The sequence below is a fragment of the Haemaphysalis longicornis genome, unplaced genomic scaffold, assembly GCF_048455015.1.
Source record: "Haemaphysalis longicornis isolate Haplotype H1 unplaced genomic scaffold, Haemaphysalis longicornis Haplotype H1 scaffold_1, whole genome shotgun sequence".
Classification (NCBI taxonomy): Eukaryota; Metazoa; Arthropoda; class Arachnida; order Ixodida; family Ixodidae; genus Haemaphysalis; species Haemaphysalis longicornis.
The window spans coordinates 356512284-356523778 of NW_027526203.1; the positions used below are offsets into that span (position 1 = coordinate 356512284).

The 11495-nt window shown below is 49.1% G+C and overlaps 1 pseudogene; it reads right to left on the bottom strand.

The window, feature by feature from the left end:
• Positions 1 to 330: 330 nt before the first annotated feature.
• On the bottom strand, positions 331 to 830 carry LOC144160023 (peptidyl-prolyl cis-trans isomerase pseudogene; annotated as a pseudogene).
• Positions 831 to 11495: the final 10665 nt, after the last annotated feature.

Consider the following 11495-nt stretch of genomic DNA (forward strand, 5'->3'; position numbering starts at 1 on the left):
GTTGCCGTTGATGCACTTGCCGTCAGAACCGTTGGGGTTCGTGAGGCCTACGCCCCGTCACATGGAGCTCGGGATGAGTGAGTGCACAGTGGAGCCCTGGGAGCCGAACACCTTCTCCCCCTTGCAGAGTGCCCGGAAGTTCTGTGCCGTTCTCGGCACCAAGTCAGCGCGCAGCTCCATTACGACGCGGCCCAGCTTTTCGCCGCCGCCGTTCGCCATGTACAGGACTCCCGGGAGCTAGTGCTCCAACTGGAAGTTTTCGTCCTCTAACTTGTTGCCGTTGATGCACTTGCCGTCGGAACCGTTGGGGTTCGTGAGGTCTACGCCCCGTCACATGGAGCTCGGGATGAGTGAGTGCACAGTGGAGCCCTGGGAGCCGAACACTTTCTCCCCCTTGCAGAGTGCCCGGAAGTTCTGCGCCGTCCTCGGCACCACGTTAGTGCGCAGCTCCATTACGACGTGGTCCAGCTTCTCACCGCCGCCGTTCGCCATGTACAGGACTCCCAGGCCCCTGTGTTCCAGCTGGAAGTTTTCGCCCTCGAACTTGTTGCCGTAGATGCACTTGCCGTCGGAACCGTTGGGGTTCGTGAAGTGTGCGTCCTGGCACATGAAGCTCGGGATGACCCAGAGCAGAGCAGCCGGCAGTTCTGCGCCGTCCTCGGCACCTCGTTAGCACGCAGCTCCATCACGACGCGACCCAGCTTCTTGCCGTTAGCCTCGACGTCGAAGAACACCTTCTGGTTGCCCATCAGTGCGCCCGGTGTATCGATCCTTCCATCGTTGATGGAATTCTGCTCTTCGCGGCGGCGGAATAAGCGACGTGGTCAACCGGTTGTTGTTGTTGTTCCTTATATTAATGGCGCATACCCAATCAGGGGATCGGCCAAACATCAGTGGTTAAACCGAAAGAGATTACTGACTAAGTACATTACTCGAGGAAAATTACGGAAATTTGGAAGCTTTTTTCTTCTTTTGTTTGAGGAATCGAGTTTGAAAATTAGTCATTATTAAAATAAAACAAAAAGGGAAATAAATAAGGAAAGAAGAAGAAGAAGAGTTCGATGAATACTTCTTCTTCAAGGTGGTGGTGGTGGTGATGATGGTGATGATGATGATGATGACACCTTCAAAGGTTTTGGCACGTACCCACAAGGGGGGATTGGCCAGGGCTAAATCATTTGCTGAAATTCGCGAGGACCTCAAAGTACTAATTTATTACCGGAAAGAGCGAGGCCGTAAAATAAAACTTCGTTACGGTTGAAACCGAATTACCCATGAATTCTTACCCTTCAGCAATTCAAGCGACCTGAAGCTGAAAGAAAAGCTTGAATACAATTATATATATCGTTTTTTGCATACCCAAATTTTATTGCGCCAATAGATAATATAGGTGGAACCGATAATGTGAACCCCAAACGCTGAATTGGGTCCTTGAAAAGCAGCTGTCTAGCTGCCGAGAAGCGGTGACAGGCGATGAAAAAAGTCTTCGATTGTTTCAGGGACCTGGCACCGCACACATAGCTCCGTGGGTGAAAGCCCTGTTCTAAACAGATAGAAATTTAGTCTTGGAATCCTGCAGCGCAGCTCGGTGAAGGTCACCGCATTGCCGAGAACCACGAAAATGAACATTCCTCCCGAAATTTAAATGTTGATACTCTTGAAACGATAGGAATGCGTCTGAACGAGTAGCGTCTAAATGCCAATAACGTCGTAATCCTGAAGACGCAAAAGAGCCAGATTAGGTATGCCGAATTGAATGGCAGCTGTAACAGCGAGATCAGCTAAATGAACCGCTAGCTCGTTCCCCCTGATGTCCGTATGGCCAGGGACCCAACAAAACGTACCTCCTTCACGTGCCCTGGAAGAAAAAAAAACAGTAATGTGCGGTACAAGGGAGAGTCGGAAGAGGAAGTTAATGCCAATATAACTGACATCGAATCGGATAGTATGATGTCTTTTGATACATGCTGCGGTACTTTGTAATAGAGCGAGAGCTATTGATAAAACTTCTGCCATAAAAATGGGTGTATAATCTGGGATTCGTAGCGAATAACTCCAATCTAGAGATTCTGAAAGAAAAACCTATTCCTGCTTTCTTGCCCTTTTGAGATGCATCAGTGTATATCACAGAAGAAGCCGGATACTTGGATAGATACTCATTTAAAAGAGCGGTTAGTAAATAGCGTGGGAGAAGCTTTGCAGCCGAAGGGAAGGGGTTTTGAATGAAAAACTCAGTTTCTCGCTCAATAGTAGATACTGGGATAACTTGGCCGCTCGCACTCTGCCCACTTCTTTCTCTTCTCGTCACACAGGACGAAAATTGGCAGTGGCGCACATCGCCAAGCAGGGCCCTTGAAAAACGATATATCGTAGACAGGCGCGTAGCCCAGTGCTTGTGTTTTTATGGCTACCCATTAAATCAGTACCTTATCTACCAAGGTTCGTCTCACTTATCCAGCCGCTACGGAACAGTATTAAACATTATGCCGACGACTGTGTTATTTGCTCTAAAATAGAGCCTTGCGAGAACACCAATTGTTGTTAAACGATTCGCTATATAAGGTTCTTCTTTGGTTTCAGGATTTGCAAATGTCGTTAAATTTCCAGGAAAAAATTAAAGCTGTGTACATGTTCATTAATGATAAGAAAAACTAATTGTTCAAAACTCCGCCAACAGCGTCATTCTCTCCCACGTACTTACATTCCTATAAATATATTTGGCTGGGGATGAAAACGACCTCAACTTAACCAAGCATACATCGAAACCGAAACTTATATGGCTAACCGGAAAATACTCTGCCTGCGAAGGGCTTTGATACATTCAGCAACACCTGTTGGCTTACTTACACACAGATTCATAGTGGCCCCAATACTTTTTCACTCACGCTGACAATAGAAATGAGGGAAAAAAATACGAAAGAGAGCCGACAATTTGCTTTGACTCTACAGTTAAACCTGGATGTAACGAAACTCTTTGTAACGGATTCCTGCAAGTAGTGAAGTTGTTTAATTACCCATTTCAACCCCCATTGAAGCCCATGTGTTTGCGACCTCTGTGCAAGCGACGGTCAGCGTCGATGTAACGAATTCGCTACGCTGATCAGCCATCTTTTTTGCACTTCGGCAAAATCGGCTGGAGAAACGAACTGATTTAGTGAATTTCGCCAGCACCGCAAACTATACTGTGCGTTTCCACGTGTGAGTGCGGTGTCGGTTAGGTGCTAGGACTGCCTGTCGGCCTGTAGTTGCGTGTCTCCACTGCTATCTGTGGTGTAGGTTTGTCGGTGACGAGTTCTGTTGCCAGAAAACGAAAATGTTTGTCGTTTCAGGACAAGTTCGCCATTTTAAATGCCGTCTCCGCCGGCGAAAAGGAACGTCGCCGTCCGGTGCACAATCCCAGCTGGCACCCTCTTAACACTTTTGAACGCGGTAAAGAGCATCAAGTTAGCAAGAAGTCACCCTTTCAGCATAATTTTGGTCCTTGAAACGCGTTAAGGCACCGAAAAGTGTCAAAAGGCAAAAGCGGTACTTCATTACGTTTGCGAATACGAGGATAAGTGACTTTGCTTCTTTGGAGCGGCGTGTAGAGACTAAGCCCGTAGGAAAGTAGCAGGCGGAGATCACGCAGTATTTCACTGGGAAATAAATCCTTGGAGGGTGAGATCACCGTCACTGATGCCTAGCATTTTGGTTTTGTTTCTGCTAAATTTAAGCGAGCCTTAACTAGAAAAGAAACCCGCATGTAACGAAAAATTGCGAATTTTTGTCAACTTCGTTATATCCAGGTTTAGCTGTAGTCAAAGTAAGTGCTCGGCAGGGAGCTCTCTCCTCGTACTTGTAATAACACTCTGCACAGTATTCCGATGGCTTTTTTTTTTTTTTTTTTTTTTTTTGTGGCGCCATGGTACGCGTTCAGAACTAATTATCGCAATAAAACGTTGGCTGAAAATCAGCGTCGTCATTTGTGTCTGCCATCGCCGGTGTATCAGCGCTTGTTTCATCAATTTGGTGCACCCAACCCGCCCATCAATGTTTGGGAGTGACTATCTGCCTAAGATTTCCCTCAGGCGGGCACATGCGCCCGCCGGTGGCGACATGAAGTGACAGTGAGCTTACTGGGAAGCGAATGAGCATTTGAAAGAAAATAAGTTTTCGCGATTAAGAGAAACACTTAGCCGAAAAAAAAAAACGAAGGAAAGAGCTCACATTCATATGAAAACAGGGTATTGGCGTAATGGCAAACATATATTAAGGTTTTTCGCCTCGGCGTATATATGTGCGGTCATTTCCATGCCCATGAGTTTGATATTTAGTTAGCGCTCTTTAGAAGCTATGTTTTTGTGTTTGTGCGTGTGGTATTCTGCATGACTCGCAATGGCATTTTCAAGCGCAAATGGCGCTGGTTTGGAAGGCACGTGTTACACACCTATGCGTCAGGTTAGTCTATGCGTGGTCTGGTCGCCCGTTAAAAGTTCACGTGTTGCTCAAACGTGAAATGCGCCCAGCCTAAAAGCGCGCCACCAAGGCGCCATAATTAGGTTCATGTATTGCACAGTCGCTTCGAACTCTGTGGAGTTTCAGCAAATAATTGTGCTCGCCGGCCTGGCAGCCTTTCCGCGGCGGCACACTGATGACAGCAGAAGCGGCTGCCTCGGTCACATACAGGCGGCTCCTGAATGGGTCTTCGATTCAGGGCGCGCATGCGCACTTACACCCAATCGATCGTAAAGGGCCACTCTGTGTCAAGGCTTTTCTAGGTCAGAAAAATAAGAGTCCTTTGTGTCGCCTAATCTCTGTTATTTGCTGGATCCCGGAATATGCCGGTATTTGCTCCGCCAGAGCGGTACCTGTAGCGCTAAAAAGTTGAGCTACTCTACCGAGTGTTCGTGAGCTCAGTGTTCCGAAGAAAGTCACGGAGGAGGTGCAACCCTCTCTCCGCTGTTCCCAGTGACTTTTAAAGCAAAGCTTTTTACCTCTACCCCCCAAGGGTTCTTTCGCGACCGTTGGTGTCAACTGAAAACTCCCCCGGACAAATAAAACAATACACTGAGGAATCGAACCTGGAACTAATAGAGTAACAAAGCCAGAGCCCGTTAATTGTCTTACCGATTTAGCTACAAGCACACTTTTTTTAACAATTTTTATTTACAAGGATATACATATATACATAATGCACTGGCACGCTCGATGCGGTGACCAACGCTGGTACGCGTACATACTGTCGCCACACGAACTCCAACCACCTTTAGGCGTGCCTTCACTTTAGCCGCAGAGTAAGCAACGCAGTGGGACTGTGGTGGCAACAAAGAACAAACAAGCAGGAAAATATGACATCCTGAGACACTGTAATATCAGAGTACATGAACTGAGAATCGTGTGAAGGTAACATGTTCCCATATGAGTGTAAACTCTGGGCAAGGATGTACAACGCCTGTTCAGAGGGGAGAAGCGTCTCTACAATGTACTAGTGGGGCAACATCACAGCCGTTGCCAGCGATGCATCTCTTTTTCTTTAAAGCGCTGTAGTGCTTGGCATCCTTTTTGCAGTGAGTCGCGGAGCTCCGTGTCAGAATCTGATGCCCCCAACACGCTCACTGTCCATTCAGCCTTTGCCGTGAAGTGCCGCCAGGTAGGCCTGGGGTTCCTGGCGCACTCCACTGCATCCACTCGAGCCCTCCACAGCGAGTGGAGCCCCAGGATAAGCACGCAGTCCCGAAGCGCCTTGTTCTCTGTGGGCGCACTCAGGTGCCGGAGGCCTGACCACGACAGGTCCCATCGCTAGGTGTACGCGGTCTGCATCTCGTCCCAGAAGACGGCCGCGGCGTTACAATCTGTGAGGACGTGTTCTGCCTTTTCCCGTTTTCCACAGAGGAGACAATCCGCGCCGCCATGGAGAAAGAAACCCTTATCCTCCAGACTTGCCTTTGCGGGCAGCACCCCCATGTGGAGGCGGAAGAAAAAGTCCTAAGTCCTTTGAGGTGGTGGGCACAGGGAGTCGTCTTACTCGTTTCAAGACATCGTTAGGTATTGGGGGTTGTCGGTAGAGAGGGGGCGGCAGGACCTTCTCCACGAGGTCCCAGTACAGTTTTCTGGGTTTTGTTTTGAGCAGATAATCCCAAGAGAAATGCTGCTCGAGCAGGGCTAAGGCTAGCGCGATTTCTTTGTAGAACCTCGTTCCGCACGTGTCAAAGCAGATAGATGCTGTCGTGGCAAGCCACGGGGCCAAATGTCTGGTGCCCAGGCACTGCGTGGCTGCCACTAGGAACGGATCCCGTAGACCCAGAAAGTACAAGAATCGTTAGATAGTGAGTTTGAGCTCCGCGTTGACGAGCCCAAACCCACCCTTTTCTAGGCTCCAGAAGAGGTTTGAGCGGCGCATGGGTTCGAATGTGGAACGCCAGAGAAATACCGCCCAGGACCGGTGCAGCCTATTCAGGGTGTCTGCGTTGATGGAAGTTATGCGGGCCCCGTACAGCACTGCGGGGTATGCAATCGCATTGCACACATGAGCCCTCGTGAACAGAGCGATGTTTCTATTTCTCCATGGTTGCAGCTTTCTTCCCGCAGCTGACAGCTTGGGTTTCCACTGATTTTTGACTGCGGCGCTTTGGTTGAGTTTGACGCTCAAGTAATCGGACATTTCCTCTTCCCAGGCCATTCCAAATAGGCAACTTGGTTTGGAGGCCAAATCACCCAACCAGGCTCCCCTCGACTTAAGTAGGTTTAGCTCTGCTCCCGAAAAGCGGCAAAACTGGTTTGCTAGTTTAATCACCTCGCCCACTTGTGATCCACGAGTGCAAATGTAGGCCACGTCGTCCGCATAGGCGAGAACACGGAGCTCCTCGTCTCCCATCTTCAGGCCATTGATGACCTCGGATGCAAGGGCCATACGGCAAAGTGGCTCAAGATAGAGGGTGAAGGATGGGTAACATGGGGCAGCCCTGGCGCACTGACCTGCGGATGTCTATGGGCGTACCCACAGACCTATTTGTTACTACGCAGGTAGAGATGTCCTCGTAGGGGAGACGGGGAAGACAAGTGGTGCACTGACCAAGCACATCTACGGGTTTAACCGCTGCATTCTCGCTGAATGCCATGTGATAGCGATTAAAGGAAGCTCACACCAACCCATGGCATCTTACTTCTGGTACGCCAGTGTGCTAAAGCCTGTGGCTTCCAGTGTTCACGTAAAAAATATCACCTCCTTGTCGCCCACCCTTACGACAAACGACACCTCAAGGAACACATTCAAATACTCCTTGATGGCCAGGCCATCACTCCAAGCCCCAGCATCACGATCCTGGGCCTACATCTTCAGGCCAACGTATCCTCGCAGCGCCTCAAACACAGCATCAATTAAATCATACACATGATCAGGCGAGTTGCCACCAAGAAGCGAGGTATCCGATACCTTTCGATTAGTTCAAGCTTTTGTCCTCTCAAGAATCACTTACGCCTATCCTGTCTTCTTATCGGCAAGGATGACATAAAGATGCTTTATATATAATGATTAGAAAGGCGGTTGAGCAAGCCATTGGTCTTCCTATAAGAGTGCGTCCACAGAGAGGCTGCTTAGCACGGGGCTCTACAACACGGTGGAAGAGCTGATAGAGGGCCATCTTTCTATCCAGACACTCCGAATGAGCAGAACTGCGGCGGGTCGCCGCATCCTTCACCAGATTGGCTGGCCAGCACAGAATGTCACTCCGCTTGATGTACTCCTGGACTTTTGGCTACAAAAACTAAAGATGCTCCCTTTGCTTAGAAATATGAACCTCTCACACGACGAGGGCCGCCGACAAGCACGGGCTCAAGCGCTCAACACTATCCTCGGTGGTAATCATGCAGTTATCTACACAGACGCCTCCCAACATCGAGGTCAGCAGTACGCCATTATCGTGGCTACCCCGAGAACCAACCTCCTTGCTTGTGCTTCACTCAAGACCGAAGACATGACGGCAGCAGAAGAGGCAGCCACTGCCTTGGCTCTCACTCAACCAGGGGTTGGGAAGGTAGTCACCGATTCCCAACAAGCCTACCGGAATTACCAGTCGGGTTTGGTGCCCCGACCTGCACTGCGTGTGCTAAAAAACCACTCCCCAAATGGTTCCATTCAGCTCACCTGGACACCCGCTCACGCTTCCATGGAGGGCAACGATAACGCCCTCCAAGCCGGCACTTTTACCCCCCCCCCACCCCCCACCCCCCCCCGCCCCGTGCTATGGGGCTGCACGAGGACAGTCGCCCGCTCGTCTCGTTCAGGGATATAACCCTGCATTATCGCCTTCTGAGACAGACCCTCCCTTCGCCTTACCCTGACCTTTCCATAGAACAACAAACAACAACGAACAACAACAAACAATCCGGCTCTTTCCCACACCCGACCCGAATCGCTACGATGCAGAATGTAAATTTTGCTCACAAGAAGGAACATTCTGCCACATAATCGGGATGTGCGACTTTAGCCCTGGGCAATGCATGATGCCTGAACGGTGGTTGGTTGAGTTGTATTGGTGTAGCACATGAGTGGAAACTCTTTTTGTATAAAATTAAAGCTCAAACCCAGGGTTAGACGATCTGACTTCTCCGTCTCTACCGTCGCGGACGGAGACGACGAGATCGGCGGCAGAGACGAAGGAGTAGCAGGAGGAGGAGGAGGAGGAGGAGAAGGAAATACTTCTATTCATATTTCTGAACGGCCCAGAGTGCGGCCCATGGGAGTGGTTCCTTCTTCACTGTAGCCCATATTCAGTCCGCGCCGCCTGTGCTCTCTCCACCAGGTGAAGCTGGGTAGGCAGATAGGGGCTGGACAGCAGCATCTGCCATTGCTCTTGTTCGGTAGTTGACGGAAAGAGAGGAAATTCAACCTTACCAAGAATATCTCTTTGAAGTAATAGAGGGTGTGGTTAAGTGCATTTCACTTCGCTCTGGTTTCGCTATTTGTACAGCGACGTGAGTGAATTTAAGTGACGTCGCATGGGTAATCGTTGTGGGTGCTGTTTACAGCTTTGCTTTCCAACCACATTCACAGGGTGGATTGGCGCTAATTTTTTACTGCGCGTTCTTCACGGGCACCTGTGCGTAATGAGCGTCGTAAGGCATCAAAATCATATTGACATCATGGGCTTGTTCACTGGTGTGTATCCCACTTTGAACATGTAAAAGATTGCGTTGGTCAAAGAGCGAAAAGGAAACTTTGAGTGACGTGTTCGGCAAAAGGCACTGCCTTCACTGTGCACCTTATTTCATTAGGAGTATCGTAGCCCTCTCGGTTCGCGCGCTGAACAGAAAATTACGATGGCTGTACTCTGGGAAGTGTCCGTTCGACGCCTGGGAAAGTGTTTGGCATCTCCAATTGTTCGCAACAAAGCCGCGTGCTGATGCGTTCAATTGACGAATGTCGACTTTATGAATACAGCAGTCCCCAAAAAGAGATCTGCGTTTTCCCCCAGTGGCTGAACTGTGAATAACTGGAGGGAGACTGCAGCGACAATAATGGTGCTTCCAGTTTCATTTAAAAGATTTCGATGTTACTTCTCACTCAACTCAAATTCATCATATTTTGGTCTTGTAAAACGCGCATTTGTGTACGGATTTTTGTTTAGCGAAACTTTACTTCAAGGAACTTTTTCTTTGCTGTCCTCAATTTAAGGAAAATGAAGTTTTACTGTGCCAGTGCAAAACCAAAATACCCAAATTCTTCATTCTTATGAGTTTAAAAGCAAGGTTTGCCTTCTGTTGCTTTACTCCGTATCAGTTCGCAATAACCCAGAAAGTCTACAGCTCAAACTTTGCTTTTATTGCTGGTACCACACCTTTTCGCAAAGCCTTCCAGGAACTCTGTGATCGTGCTCGCTTGGTCACGCGCTTTCCACAGTCTCTGTCCGCGGAGTACGGAGAAGATTGATTGATTGATTGATTGTAGGGTTTAACGCGCCGACGCAACGCAGGCGATGAGGCGCGCCGTAGTGGAGGGCTCCGGATTAATTTTGACCACCTGGGGATCTTTAACGTGCGCCGAAATCTCGAACACACGGGCGTTTTTGCTTTTCGCCTCCATAAGAAAAGCGGCCGCCGCGGCCGGGAATCGAACCCGCAACCTCGTGCTCAGCAGCGCAACGCCTTAGCCACTGAGCCACCGCGGCGGGTGAGTACGGAGAAGAGATAGTTTCTACGGTGCCCTGGCCAAACTTTTGCACAAACAAGAAACTTCTTACGCGAGTCGCAAGGCTCCCATTTGAGTCAAAGATCCGTACAGTGAAGAAGCGCACGCATTGAATATGGGCTGAACAACAACATGGGCAAAATCAAAGCAGCCTCCGATAACTCAGCATATTGACAAAAATACAGCAATAGCCGGCAGCAAAGTCAGATGCATCTAACGTCATCGATCCCATAGGTGCGCACTAATTGCAGCGACGCTGCCTAATTGCAGGATCATTAAAGCGATGAGTCAAAGCTCCACGATCAAGGTTCATGTACCTATATCACTCCATAGAGTTTGTCTGCGCCTCAAGGCATACAGCCGCACTCTTCATTGCACGGTCCAGTAATCCTCCCGTCCAGTGCGTATACTGCCAAAAAGACCAAAAAGAGTGTTGCTACGTACGTGGGGATATACAAGAGATAAAGCGGAACTAATCCTGTAATCTCGATCATAACTGCGCTTAAGGTACTGAAGTGCAAGCCGGAAGTGATCAGAAAACCGTCCTGAAAGCCGTGCCTTATGGCGCCCCGCAAAGATAAGCCGAAATCCAAATACAATTATAAGGTTAAGATAAAAATCAAATCTTTCACCAAAATAAATCTTTGGGCCATATCCAACACACGACTGGCGTCCGACAGCGTTTAAGTACCAAATGCAGTGTTCTGGATCTCGCCATAACGTCAAACGCAACATGGCGCATGCACTGTCAAATGTCGCTATGTTTTTCGACGTTTCTGAGGCTTATAACTGCGTCATACGGGGACCGATAGTGGGCAGGCTATATTCAATGGAGGTATCAGGAAACCTACTCCCTTTCGTGCACAGTTTCCTTACAGACGGTCAGGAAGCATGGTTAGGAGGCGTGCTGAGCAAGGAAAGGAACGTCTCACAGGGTGTACCCCAGGGTAGTGTACTTTGTTCCGTACTTTTCAACGTGGCCATGGCTGGATTACCTGGAACACTAAAAGAAAACCGACTATCAGCACACATTTCGGTGTGCACTGACGATACTGGGTGCCAACACAAGCCGCTGGCTGTGATCGCTCAACGAACTGTCCCCACCGTGCAAACATACCTGTCCTCAGTCGGCTTAACACTCTCTGGTGAAAAAGTTCTGCGCCGTTCTTTTTTCCTAGGTGCCGAAGGAAGTCCTCCCAAAACATGGTCATTCGTCACGTCACTCACGTATGGTTCCTATGGGGTCAACCTTGACAACAGACTGTACTGGCGGAGGGAAGTTGACACAACGGTTTCATCTCTGAACACGAGTGGATATCGTGAAGAGAAT